The sequence below is a fragment of the Motacilla alba genome, unplaced genomic scaffold (genome assembly GCF_015832195.1).
Source record: "Motacilla alba alba isolate MOTALB_02 unplaced genomic scaffold, Motacilla_alba_V1.0_pri HiC_scaffold_28, whole genome shotgun sequence".
In the NCBI taxonomy this organism is placed as follows: Eukaryota; Metazoa; Chordata; class Aves; order Passeriformes; family Motacillidae; genus Motacilla; species Motacilla alba.
Window position 1 is genome coordinate 5,060,501 of NW_024037374.1, and position 12,340 is coordinate 5,072,840.

The 12,340-nt window shown below is 53.8% G+C and overlaps 1 protein-coding gene across 1 annotated transcript in view; it reads right to left on the bottom strand.

Annotated features, from left to right (window-relative positions):
* Positions 1-12,340, bottom strand: part of LOC119696422 (olfactory receptor 1G1-like) — a 121,142-nt gene that overhangs the window by 57,941 nt on the left and 50,861 nt on the right. The window lies entirely within an intron of this gene.

The following is a 12,340-nucleotide window of genomic DNA, read 5'->3' on the forward strand; positions in this document are numbered from 1 at the left end:
CGAGGAGACTGACTTCTCTAGGTAGGAAATGGATTTCTCAATTCTCTGCAAGTCCTCATCGATGGTCATCTGTAGCTGAGACAGACCTTGATGTTGCGTCGCTAGGGCTGAGACACCCGTTGCCGTTCCAGCTGCTCCTAGGCCGAGCAGCATTGCGATAGTTATTCCCGTTATTATTTCTCTTTTGTGGAGCCGGCTGGGTTCCTCGAAAAGATTGTACACCTCTTCGTCTGAGTGGTACAGGACCCTAGGAACAATCAGAACTTGGACACAGAAGTCGTTAGAATCATTGAATTTGGGAAGGAATACACAAGGACTTACTCCAGATCTCTGACAAACCCACATTGCTGATGTGGATGGAACTACCCACTTACTGTTTTTCCGGTTGGGCTTTACAACTTTGGTGCAGACATTGCCTTTTTGCTTGGCTAGGGCTGCATTTCCAAAGCATCTGCCTCGACCTGTGACTTGACTTAGGGTGATACCTCTGCGGGGTGTGTCCCATCTGCACTGGTGAGGTGCATCAGCTGTGGAGTAACTGAATGGAGTGTTTAAAGCAACTCCTTCATAGAAAGGGGGTTTGACATCATAACAAAGCCAGCAGGAATCGGTTAGGTTAGGGTTAGATTCGTTCAGGGATAGAAAGGTAGCTTCTAGCATGCGAAGGATTGGGTCCGAGTCCGATTCGGCTGGACGGCCTATGTGGAAGGCTTCTGCTTCGCCGGTCGGGACGTCGGTGACCTTTGTGGGCAAGGCTTTGGGGTAGGTCATGTTTCTCCCTGTCTGCGTGCTTTTAATCACCTTGTTGGGTCTAACCGCTCGGGATGCTGATGGTTGGAGCCTGGTAATTCGCACATTCACCCACTCTTTCGACCCTTGAAGGACCACTGTCCATGCTTTGCCCACTGCCCAACTAGGGTGATTGGGCTGCAAGACTGTCATGTTATAGTGTGTGCATTTCCGAATTCTAGGGATTTTATGGCTGTTTCGATGGAAGTTTCCGGGTACAAAGAGAGGTGTTTTGCAACCTGCGGGTGCCCAGGTGAACTGTAGGAACTTGTCGGGCTCTTGTGGGTCCCACCCAGGCCCTGATGGCCTGGCATCTGTAACTATGGTTTCGCAGCCCCAGTACCCACAGTATCCCCACCCAGGGTAATTACAGTAACCTTTTCCTGGGTTTGAAGCTGGGCACCAGTAGGATAGGTACATGTGTGTGGAGTGTGAGGAATAGGGGTCTACCTTTGGTTGTCCTGGAAATAGGTCGGTAACACGAAGCACGAAGGATGGGGTGTTCGGTGTGGTGATGTCTTTGAGCACCTTGTCGCTAGTAAGGTGTCGCATGACCCACCTGAATGGCTGATGTGGGTAGTGGTCTGGGCTGGCTTGTCCTCTGGCGACAAGCCCCAACAGCAAAATCGCACAGACATATCGTTGATGCTTGGGTCTCACCCGTGCGGGTTTCTCGGGTACTGTCTGACGGCTTGGTGGTGTGTCTCGTTCCTCTGGAAGGGGCATGTACGCGTTACGTGGACGCCCCCTCAGCATGTCCTGTAAACAGAAACTCACAATTCTCATTAGTCTCATCCTGCTCATTGTGAAGATTAGGTTTGATTGACTTAAGTGGACACCACCTGATTTTGCCGTCCTTTTTGACAGCTGCGTACCCTCATCCCGTGAGCATCAACCTCCAGCCCCGTTTCCATTCTCCTAGCTCATTTTTAATTACAACCTGCGGGCCCTCCTCTAGCGCTCAGGAAGGCTCAGTGTTTTTGAACGGGACAGTTTGCTTCATCTCCTCTAGGGAATTGATTCAATGCTAACAATGCGATTGCCAGTATACGTGCCTGCTCTCCTGAGGGAATGGAGTTGGTAAAGCCTTTTGCTTTTACCAACACCTCTATCCTGGTTTTCAGGGTTTGATTTGCTCGCTCAACTATGGCTTGCCCGGTACTGTTATATGGGATACCTTGCACTAATGTGATCCCCCATTTGGAGGCGAATTCCTGCACTGGTTTAGAAGTGAAATTGGAACCGTTGTCTGTTTTGATCTGCTTGGGGATACCAAGCCACGCCATGGCTGTCAGCTAGTGCTGAATTGTGGCTTTAGAGTTAGTTTGTGATGCTGTGTGGCTACGATCGTTCCGCTGAACGTGTCCACTGTCACTGCAAGCCATGCTCGAGGCTTCAGCAGCTGACACAAGGTGAAGTCCGACTGCCAGATTTCTGAGGGCTTGAGACCTCTCGGGTTGACCCCACTGGTCCACAGGGGTGACTTCTGGCAGTGAGGACAGGTAGCCACTACATGTTTTGCATCTGCTGTTGAGATTCCGCATCTCTTTGCTAGTGCTTTGGCTCCAATGTGAAATGACTCGTGCAGTTGACGAGCTTCCTGCAATGTCCAGACACCTTTTGCTGCGGCGTCCGCCTTGTCGTTGCCGGTCTGGTAGTAACGTTTGACTGGGTTGTGATTGTTGACGTGAATGACGGATATGGTGCCCTGTCGCGAGGAGAGTGCTTCTTCCAGCATTAGGGCTGCTGCTGATGTTGACACACCTGGTCCTGCCATGGCTAGGCAGAGCCTTGCCACGAATATAGAGTCTGTTACGATGTTGAGGTGCTCGTCTTGGAAGAGTCCGCACACCAAGACTACTGCTGCTGCCTCCAGTTGCTGCACTGACAGTGTGGGGTCACATGCTTTGATGCAATGCCATTGCTCTCCTGTCTGCCACACTGCTGTCGCGGTAGAAGTCGCGGAGGAAGCGTCTGTGAAGACCGTTGGTCCTGGCTGCGGTCTGTCCATGACCTTTGCCGGCATGTCTATGTCGACTATGGTCAGCAACTGAGTCCAGGGTGGTCTGGCGGAATAGGAGATTTCTCCTCCGAAGCCGGTAAGAGCAAGGGCTAGGTGCTCCGAGATTGTGGTTGACTCTGTGGTCGTCTGCTTGCGGAAAGGAAGATGGATTCTTGTTGGCTCGGTTCCTAGGTGTTTCAAGGTGAGTTTCCTGCCTTTCATGATGAGGTTAGCAATGCATTCTACTCCTGGGGAAAATGCACGAGCAAGTCTTCCAAGGACCACCCATTGGATCGGTTGGGCCTTTTCAGAAAGTCCTTGGGCCAGTGCTCCCACTCCCCCCTTCGGCGTGAAATGCACGTATAAGTCCAGGGGCATCGCTGGGTTCCATCTGGCAAGTGTGCCAGTGGACATCTGCTGTTCGATGAAGTCGAGGGAGCTCGCTGCTTGCGGTGTCAGCTCCTTGGGTTCCCAGGGGTGCTTTCCTTTCAGGAGGTCATACAAAGGGTCCATGACCTCGGGAGGAATCAGGACGATGTTGCGAAGCCACTGCAGCGATCCTACCAGGCGTTGCACATCGTGGAGCGTCTTGATGTCTCGGTGGACCTTCACCTTGGGGGGTGTCACGTAGGTGCTTGTGATCCCCACTCCCAGGAAGGTCACGCAGGGTCCTCTCTTGATCTTTGCGCTCGCGATCTCGAAGCCGTTGGCCTGGAGGATCTCTGTGATTGCGGATACCAGGTGGTCCACTTGGCTTGCCGATGGTGCTGAGACTAGGATGACGTCCATGTACTGGATGATGGTTGCGGTGGGATAGGAGTGTCGAACTGGCATCAGCGCTCTGTCCACGGTGATCTGGCAAATGTTTGGGCTGTCCACCATGCCTTGGGGTAATACTTTCCACTGGAAACGCAAGTTAGGCCGCTTGCCGTTTGGGAACACCACGGAAAAGGCGAATCGTTCTCTGTCCTCGGGATGCAAGGGTATTGAAAAGAAACAGTCTTTAATGTCCAACACTGCACATGGCTGTCCTTCAGGGATGGCTGAGTTCATGGGTAGCAACGTCTGAACTGGACCTATGGGTCGGATTGTTTTGTTCACTTCTCTCAGGTCGTGGACTAGGCGATAGCCTTCTCCAGACCTTTTGGGAATTACAAACACAGGGGTATTCCATGGGCTTATGGAGGGTTCTATGTGACCCTTTTGCAGTTCGCGTTCAACCAGTTCTAATAATGCTGCCACTCGAGGCTCTGACAGGGGCCACTGCTCGACCCATATGGGGTCTGATGATTTCCAAGTCAATTTGATTGGCAGCATAGGGTGTACGGCAGTGGCCCTCATTATAAATTTGTGATCCTGACTCCGAGCATGGCCAGGACATCCCTTCCTATTAGGGGTGGAGAATTTTGCAAAATGTAGGGGTAAATTGCTACTGTTTGTTCTGGTCCCTTTTTTGTGTGAAGCGTTATAGCTACCAGCTGGGTGCTTTTCCATGCCCTGGATTGTCCCCCCACTCCGTTCACCGGAGGGACTTCTTTAATTTGCCAATGTCTGGGCCAGTGTGATTGGGGAAAAATCGTGCAGTCTGATCCTGTGTCTGCCAAAAACTGAAGCCCTATGACGTGAGGGTCCTGACTGCCGTAGAGGCGACATGTCCCCCACACCCTCATGGGCTCCTTTCCTACTTTCATGACCAGGGCCACCCAGGGGTTCCGCTCTGGGACGTCCCCTGCTGACCCTGTGACACTGGCGCAGTTTGTGGCGCTGGCGGGTGCGTTAGTGCCGCTGGTGGTGCTGCACAGTTCTGCCACTGTATGGCTGGTGGGGATGTAAAACTGATTGCTTCCTGAGTAAACATGGGGTACGAAGGTGCCCTGCCCCACTGGGGATTGGGATAGATAGGCCATCTCGCAGTGGGAGGAGGCTGAGTATGGCCCGCGCGCCCCCTCCCCCTGCTGTTTCCCCGGGGCCTGGATCTGCATTCCCTGGCCACGTGACCCTTCTTCCCACAGTTCCAGCAGGTTGGTCTTTGGCGCTGTTGGGTCGAGGGTGCTGCCACGGGCTGCTGTGCCGGCTGGGGATAGCTTGCTGCGACATGACCTGCCTGGCCGCACCTCAAGCATGCCATGGCATTGGTTATGGTATGAACCGCTGCCTGTATAGGTGTTAACTGCTCTTCCCTCACTACGTGCTTGATCATGTCCGCCAAGCTGGCCCCTGCTGGCAGAGAGCGCAGGATATCTTTGGTGATGGTGTTACACTGCTGTTTTAGGCAGTCTGTTACCACAGGTCCCCTTGCAGCTGCAGGCAAGGTAGAAGAGTCGATCGCAGCTTGCAAAGGTCTACAAACTGTGTGAAGCCTTCACTTTCTCCCTGCTTGATTGTAGACCATGGTGCTGGTTTGTCCACCAGCCGAGAAACAGCTCGTATAGCTTCTCTAGCTGCTCTTGTTGTTGCTTTGACTTCTTCTGCCGTGAGCTGTGCCGCCTTCTGCTGCGGCGTAGCCACGTTATCATGCTTCCCTAGCAGTCTGGACAGGCTGGACCCGTGCAGCGACTGTCCCTGCCCTGAAGCTTGGGCTAGCGCAGCTGCGCAGTGATCTGACCATTCCTGCTGAAATACAATCAGCCCCGCCCCGTCAAAAAGCATGCGGGTTACCTGCGAGATATCAAAAGGCAGCATATCGTCATTACTAAAGAGACCATCCACCAGTGTGGACACAACCGCTGAGCTAATCCCCTTTTCCTGAATCGCTTTCACCACTGCTTGCACTTCTTTTGTATTTAGCGGGGTGTAAGTCTGCCTTTGATTACGCTCCGAGCCGGTAACTCGTACCGGGAACGCGTGGATTGTGGCTGCTGGTGTCCACTCCGCGCATGCAACCTTTATTTTACCCCAATCAGTGAGTTTGTGCTGTGATTGTTTCCCTACATTGTTAAAAGCTTTGCTCGGTTTCGCTGAAAACCTCCTTAATTCTGTTTCTGAGTCCATGTCGGACTCGGAGTTCTCCGTAGAGCTAGCCGCGGAGCTATCGCTCCACTCAGAGTCGGAAGCAGACTGCTGGTACACTTCCGGTTTGCTGTGTCGTTTTGTCGGGCTCAGACCCCGCCCCGCCTTCCGGGGGTGGAGTCGCTCCTCCCCTCGGGTTCGGCCCCTCTCCGCCTCTCGGGTCCGGCCCCTCCCCTCCTCCCGGGGGTGGCGTCGTCCTGCCTCTCGGGGATGGTCCCGTTCCCACCCCCTGGGCTCGCTCTGCCCCCCCCAGGGAGGAATCTCTCCCTTATACGGTAACATTGGGAGCGGTTCCCGATAGTGTGTCCGCCCCCTCTCGCTCCCCCGCGCGTGCGCGATCGCGGAGATTGGCAGGTCTGGACTGAGCATGCGCTCTCTGCCGGTCTCTCGCGCCTGCGCGTTCGCGCGGATTCGCACTTCCGCATTTTCCACGCCGCATGGTTCCGGGCCGCGCCCCTCCCCTGGGTCGCCGGCGCCATTTTCAAACCCATACGGCGGCGGGAGGGCCACTCCGGCCCGCGCGTCCGCGCTGGCCGCTTTCTCGGCGTTCCTCACGTCCTCCACCAGCTCTCCCCAGAAGGACTGCATGCGCCGCTCTGTCTCCTGCGCTGGCTCGGCAGTCGGGGAAGAGGGGCGGGCGGGCAGAAAAGCCGCGGTTTTTTCGGGAGGTTCCGCGGGGGGGTTAGAACTCGGCGGGCTCCGCAGGAGGGTCGGGGGGTCCCCTGGGGGTTCCGGGGGATTCGGGCACGGGTTCGGGGAGGGATGGAACGCGCCCGGTCCCCGCATGTCCCCGCTTTTGATCTGATCGTTCCCGGAGGTGGTTTGCGCCGCGGCTCCCACCCCCGGCTGCGTAACGGTAAATAAACACGTACGCGCTGCATTCCAAGTTTCCTGCTCTTCTACTGCCTTGCGTAGGGCTTCCTCTACTTTCCCCCACGCTTTTAGGCTTTTTCCACTGCCGGAGGACTTAGTATCCTCTGCTAGAACGGCAGTGCATTTCTCCCACATCTCTGAATTTAATATATCAACGGGACGCTGTATCGCGCCCAATTCCAAGAGCCTTGCAATAGCAAGATATAAATTCCTGGATTCACATTTAATTCCCCATTGTTCATGCATCAAACTTACGACCTTCGTTAGGGCGTTCATGCCTTTCACGGGTCCCGGGGCGTCCCCCTTGTCTCGCGGCAGTCAGTCCAGCTGCTGCCGCCGCTGTCCTCGTCCAGGCGTAACCCCGTCACCCGAGTTTTTTCTCTCCCGGGTTTCGGCACCACTTGTTGCCTTTCTGGTTGCAAAGGCGTGCGACCTGGTTCCGATGAATCAGCACGGCGACCTACTCCTCACGGTCGCTCGGGCCATTAACAAGACGCTAACACCAATGTGGTGGACGGTTAAAGGCATTTATTGCTTCATCTCGTGGGGTTATATACTCTAGGGTACTTCACTACGTCAGGAGGGGGTCTTGCAACACTTCCTGGGTTAGTAGAGTGGAAAGTTACTAGCCATGTTAGTGGGGGCTACACATTCCAAGGGTGATGGCTTATCTTAGGGGATTAGGGAAGAGACATTCCTGTAACTTTCCGTAACAGCCCGAAATCTTCCGAGCGCCTTTCCCTACCTACTACACTGTGTTTGCACTAAATGGCTGCAAAAGGAACATGTCAACCTGCTGCTACTGCATGAGGGCAGGGAGGGGCAAATCTAGGTCATAGAATGGCTTGGGTTGGAATCCTAAAGATTATCCCATTTCCATGGGCAGGGACGCCTTCCACTGGACCAGACTGCACCATCCAACCTGGCCTTGAACACCTCCAGAGGTGGGGAGTCTGCAGCCTGCCTGGGTGACCTGTGCCAAGGCCTCAGCACCCTCACTGGGAAGAATTTCTTCCCAATATCCCATCTAAACCTGCCCTCCTTCACCTCATGGCCATTCCCCCTTGTCCTGTCCCTCAGGCCTTTGTCCAAAGTCCCTCTCCAGCTGTCTCAAAGCCCCTTTAGGGGCTGGAATGGGCTCTAATGTCTCCCTGGAGCCTTCTCGTGCCCAGGCTGAACAGCTTCAGCTCTCTCAGCCTGGCTCCAGAGCAGAGGAGTTCCAGCCCTGCAAATGTCCATTGTGACACTGCAGGGCTTCATGTAACCAAGGCTCCATTGTCACACTGTGGAACTAAGGAGACCCTTGTGGAAGCCACAAGGAACCAAGGGGCCATTGTGACACAGCAGAGCCCCATGGAACCGTTTACGTATCCTAGAACTCCAGGGGCAGTGGGAACGTCTCGAAGTAGGAATAGCCTAGACATTTCCCCTTCCTCCCCCCTGTCTTCTGTGTGTACCTTCTTTTTCCCCGTGTCCGGCTTGCTGGTGATGAGCCCGCCCCCCCTGTAGGTATTACTTGTGTTTCTTCTGTGATGGTTTGAGGTAGGCTGTGTGTTTGTTGTGTGCCTGAGGCTTGGTCCGTTATTATAGAGCCTTCAGGTTCCGCCGCTGCAGCCGTCTGAGCTGACTCAGGCATCTGCGGATTTTCCAGAGGGGGTGGCGCAGACGCCTGAGCCGGCGGGTATGGAGGCGGGAGGTTTTCTAAAGGTTCCCATTCCTCCTTTTTGGCCTTGTTCCCTTTGTAAACTCCAATGGGATATAACCCCACCGCGGCCTGCTCCCATAACAGCATATTCTTCTTCCTCATAATTTGGAGCCCTTAAATCGTGCACATATGCACACAGAGCTGGGCAGACTCTTTTCTCAAAGGTCCCGAATACTGGCCAAATCATGTTTCTTCTTATTTCGTTCCCTCCCCACACCTTTACAAAATAATGGATCACCTTTCTCTTAGATTTCCACCTCCTATTGTAGCTGTCATCCCACCTTTCTAGCATCCATCCCAAAGGACTGTTAACAGGGATTTCTAACTCAGGTTGCTACTTTTCAGGCTTTTCCTGATTTTTATCCACCTCCTTACTTTTTCTTAGTCCCATACTTACGCCGCCTATTAGGACTTGCTTTCTTTTTGATCCTCTTCTCCAAACTCTTCGTCCGTTTGAAGACTATTTAATTTTACTTGGTTCCCTATCCCCTCTGGTGTTACTGATCTTATAGTGAATCGCTCTATAAGGGTTTCCTCACCAGCGCTTAGGCTCTCAGATTTTTATACTTACCGTGGGCTTCGCTGTTAAGCCCTAGGGTTCAGGCGTGCTTCTATCTCCTCTGTCCTGAGGATTAGCCTTCCCGAGCCCTCCCGTGACCGATCTCCCAGACCCCCACCCATCTTCCAGAGTTGACGTGTGTGTGTTTTTTAGTCACTTCCCCTTTGCCCGACCCCTTCCCTCGCGGGAGAGGGGAACTGTGGTTGCCAGGTCCGCTCTTGCTCCGTGATAATATCAGGTCTCACACACCCGCGCTCAGTCACCCTCACTCAACCACGCGATACTTAATGATTCCTGTTCCCACGTGGACTTCTTCGTGCACGTAGACCTTTTTACAAGTGAAAAAAAAGTATCCATGGTTTTGGAGACCTATTCTCTAAGGTTCTGAGAGCTCTTACAATGGGCCCATCCTATTCCTAAATCGTGGCTTTCGGGTTTTTTTTTTTAGTGTTCTGGATCTAATTGGTCTTTTAGAGGCCCCCCAATCCAGCGGGACCTCCAAGTGCTCGGGCTTGGCGGGGCGCCTCCCCACTGGAACGGAGCTTATCCAAAGAGCCGAATTAGACCACGGCGGCAGTCACCATTTGTTATAAACGTAATTGCCAATTACGCCAGATCAATAATTTGCGAGAGTCAAATTATTATAAAATAACAAAGTATAAAATTTATTTCGCGTTCGAATTCACAATTTAAGCCAGCCACGAAGTGAAACAGACAGAGTCAAGCTGGGGACTTTGGCTCTGGGTGACACACGTACGCAGCTCTGAGCCGCTGTCGCGTCAGAGAGGTAGTGGCACACCATGTCCATGTCCGAGCCCAGTTTTTATACTCTTTTTCTAGCTGGAGGCAAGGATGTCCTTTGTCCTTTTCATAATCAAGTGAGTTTCCAAAGCTTCTCCGGTCCAGGGATAATACTATGAGATAGAAGACAGTCCAGTTCTCGACGTCTTGGGAATAATTCATAGGTTTCTTGTCTTCTGCTAGATGAGTCTTTAAGGAGCACGTTTACAATACACAAACCAGCGTTTGGGAAGTTACACAAGTTAAACAGGTAGTATTTTACATGTTAACAGATTTCCCCGAAACAGACTATAGACTAAGTGAATTATCATAAAATATGCTGTCTCTCCAGCTATCTGTGGCCAGGTGTGCCGCTGATAGCTTATTCCTGACTTAGTTAAGATTTCCCAATTTCTGGGTTGCCTTCCTATTCTTCACATGTAAATGTGGCAAAACGACGTGTGGTATGTGTAAGACAACTGGTTTCCCAAGCCCTGAGAGCTACTATGTAAACTTCATTCTTTAGCTTTGGTAACTAGCCTGGGCATGTTTCCTTCAGCAGTTTTTATATAGAGTTGTAAACTCTTAATAGTCTTAGACCTAAGACAGAGCTATATTTTAGTACATTTATAATTACTGTACTTATAATGACATTACATTCAGCATATTAACTGCATACTACGATTTTATCCCCCTATGAATTTTGACATATCTGTAACAATCTGGTAACATCCCGCCCTTTGAGGCTTGTGAAGCTTCTCTTCTCTTCAAGTCTTCCTAAGCCTCACATCAGTGTCTGCTGGAATTAAATCCCCCTCCCCATCCCACAGCAACCCTGCCTTTCCCTCCTCCAGCCTTGGTCTCCAGCACAGCCATGGAGGCTCTTTGGGCTCTTGACTGCTCCTGCAGCCACCAAGGGCAGCTGAGCTCTGCCTTTGGCACAGTCAGCCCTGCCCAGCACAGGCCATGCTCAGCAATTGCTTGTGTGTGCCCGGCCTTGCTGCCAGCCCCGGCAGCGGCTGCGTGGCCCCTTTGTGGCCCTGTGCTGGCCCAGCCATGGTGCCCCAGCCCCTGGGCAGGCCCAGCCCAGGCCAGGAGCATTGCGACTGGGAACGGCTCCTGTGTCGTGGTGCCCACAGCAGCCTTGGGGCTCTGTGCCCCATGGCCTCCCTGCTGGGCAGCCTCTGCCAGCTCCTGCAGAGCCCCTGGCACCTGTGGGGCTGCACAGACAGCCCTGCCCCGGGCTCTGCCGGCCTCTGGGCCAGCAGAGAGGCAGCCAGGGCTGGCCATGGCCAGGAACAGGCCCTGAGCCCCGCAGGAGGATGGAGCTGGGCCACAGCCAAGCTCACCTCCTAAAGCACTCTGAATAGATATGAAAATCAAGACCCTTCATGGCTGAAAACCAATAACACTTTGTGCCCGACACCTCTCCACCATTTCCCTCGTCTAACTCCTGGAATTCCTATGGATGAGGAATTGTGTGGCGAGCACAACCCAGGCAGTGATTCTTCCCCTCTACGTGGCACTGCTTGGACTGCACCTTGAGTGCTGTGTCGAGATAGTTCTGGGCACATCAATTTAGGAAGGCCATGGAGGGGCTGGAGCGTGTCCAGAGAAGGGCAACAAGGCTGGTGAGGGGTCTGGAACACAAGTGTTGTGAGGAGTGGCTGAGGGAGATGGGGATGTTTATCCTGGAGAAGAGGAGGCTCAGGGAGACAAGGTGGTGTCAGGGCACATGTTGGACTTGATGATCTCCAAGGTCTTTTCCAGCCTTGCTGATTCTGTGACTCTCTGGAACCACCCTTGGAGCAGTGGCAGGAGGAGCCCTGGGCCTCCTCTTCAGAAGCTCCAGCAGCCCAGGTCCCTCAGCTTCTCCTGCCAGCCCCAAAGCCCATCCTGTCAGTCCTGCAGAGCCTCTGCAGCCCCTCCTCATGGCCCAGAACAGGGAGCCCCACAGGCAGACACAGCAGCCCAGATGTGCCCCCTGGCCTGGGGTGCCTCTGGCAAGGGAGCAGCACGAGGCACTGCAGCAGCCTGCAGACAATTCCTGCAGCACTTGTAGGATGATCCTGCTCCCCAAGGGACGTTCCCATGGTGCCAAGTCAGGAACTGCAATGGGGAGTGGGGCCGGAGAGGAAAGGGCAAACAGGGATGGGCTGTTTGCAGGGGAGGGGACAGGGGTGGGCAATAGGAAGAAATCTGGATCAGGAAAGAGGAATGAAAGCAAAGGTGAAGCAAAGGAAATCCTTGGGGCTGTTTGGGGGTGGCTGCCAGGCAGCCCTGGCTCTGAGCAACAGCGTCTGCAGTGGGACAGGAAACTCCCAGCTCATGGGAACAAACGTTCTGGCTGACAGCAGAGGCCACGACAAAATGGAGTGGTTTCCCTGGTGTCCCCCAGCCCTTCCTGGCCCCAGGGGCTGATGGCATTTGTCCTCCCTCAGGTTCATGTCCCCACACCAACAGCATGGGGGTGCTCCCGCCTGCTGTGTGCAATGCAAACAGGGGCTCCTGAGCCAGTGCTGCCGTGCCTGTGCCTGCAAGGATGCAGCACCTCTGGGAGCTGGGGGAGAGGCCAGGGCTGCAGAGAGGGGATGTTGTTGGCAGCTCCATGAGGACGCTCTGG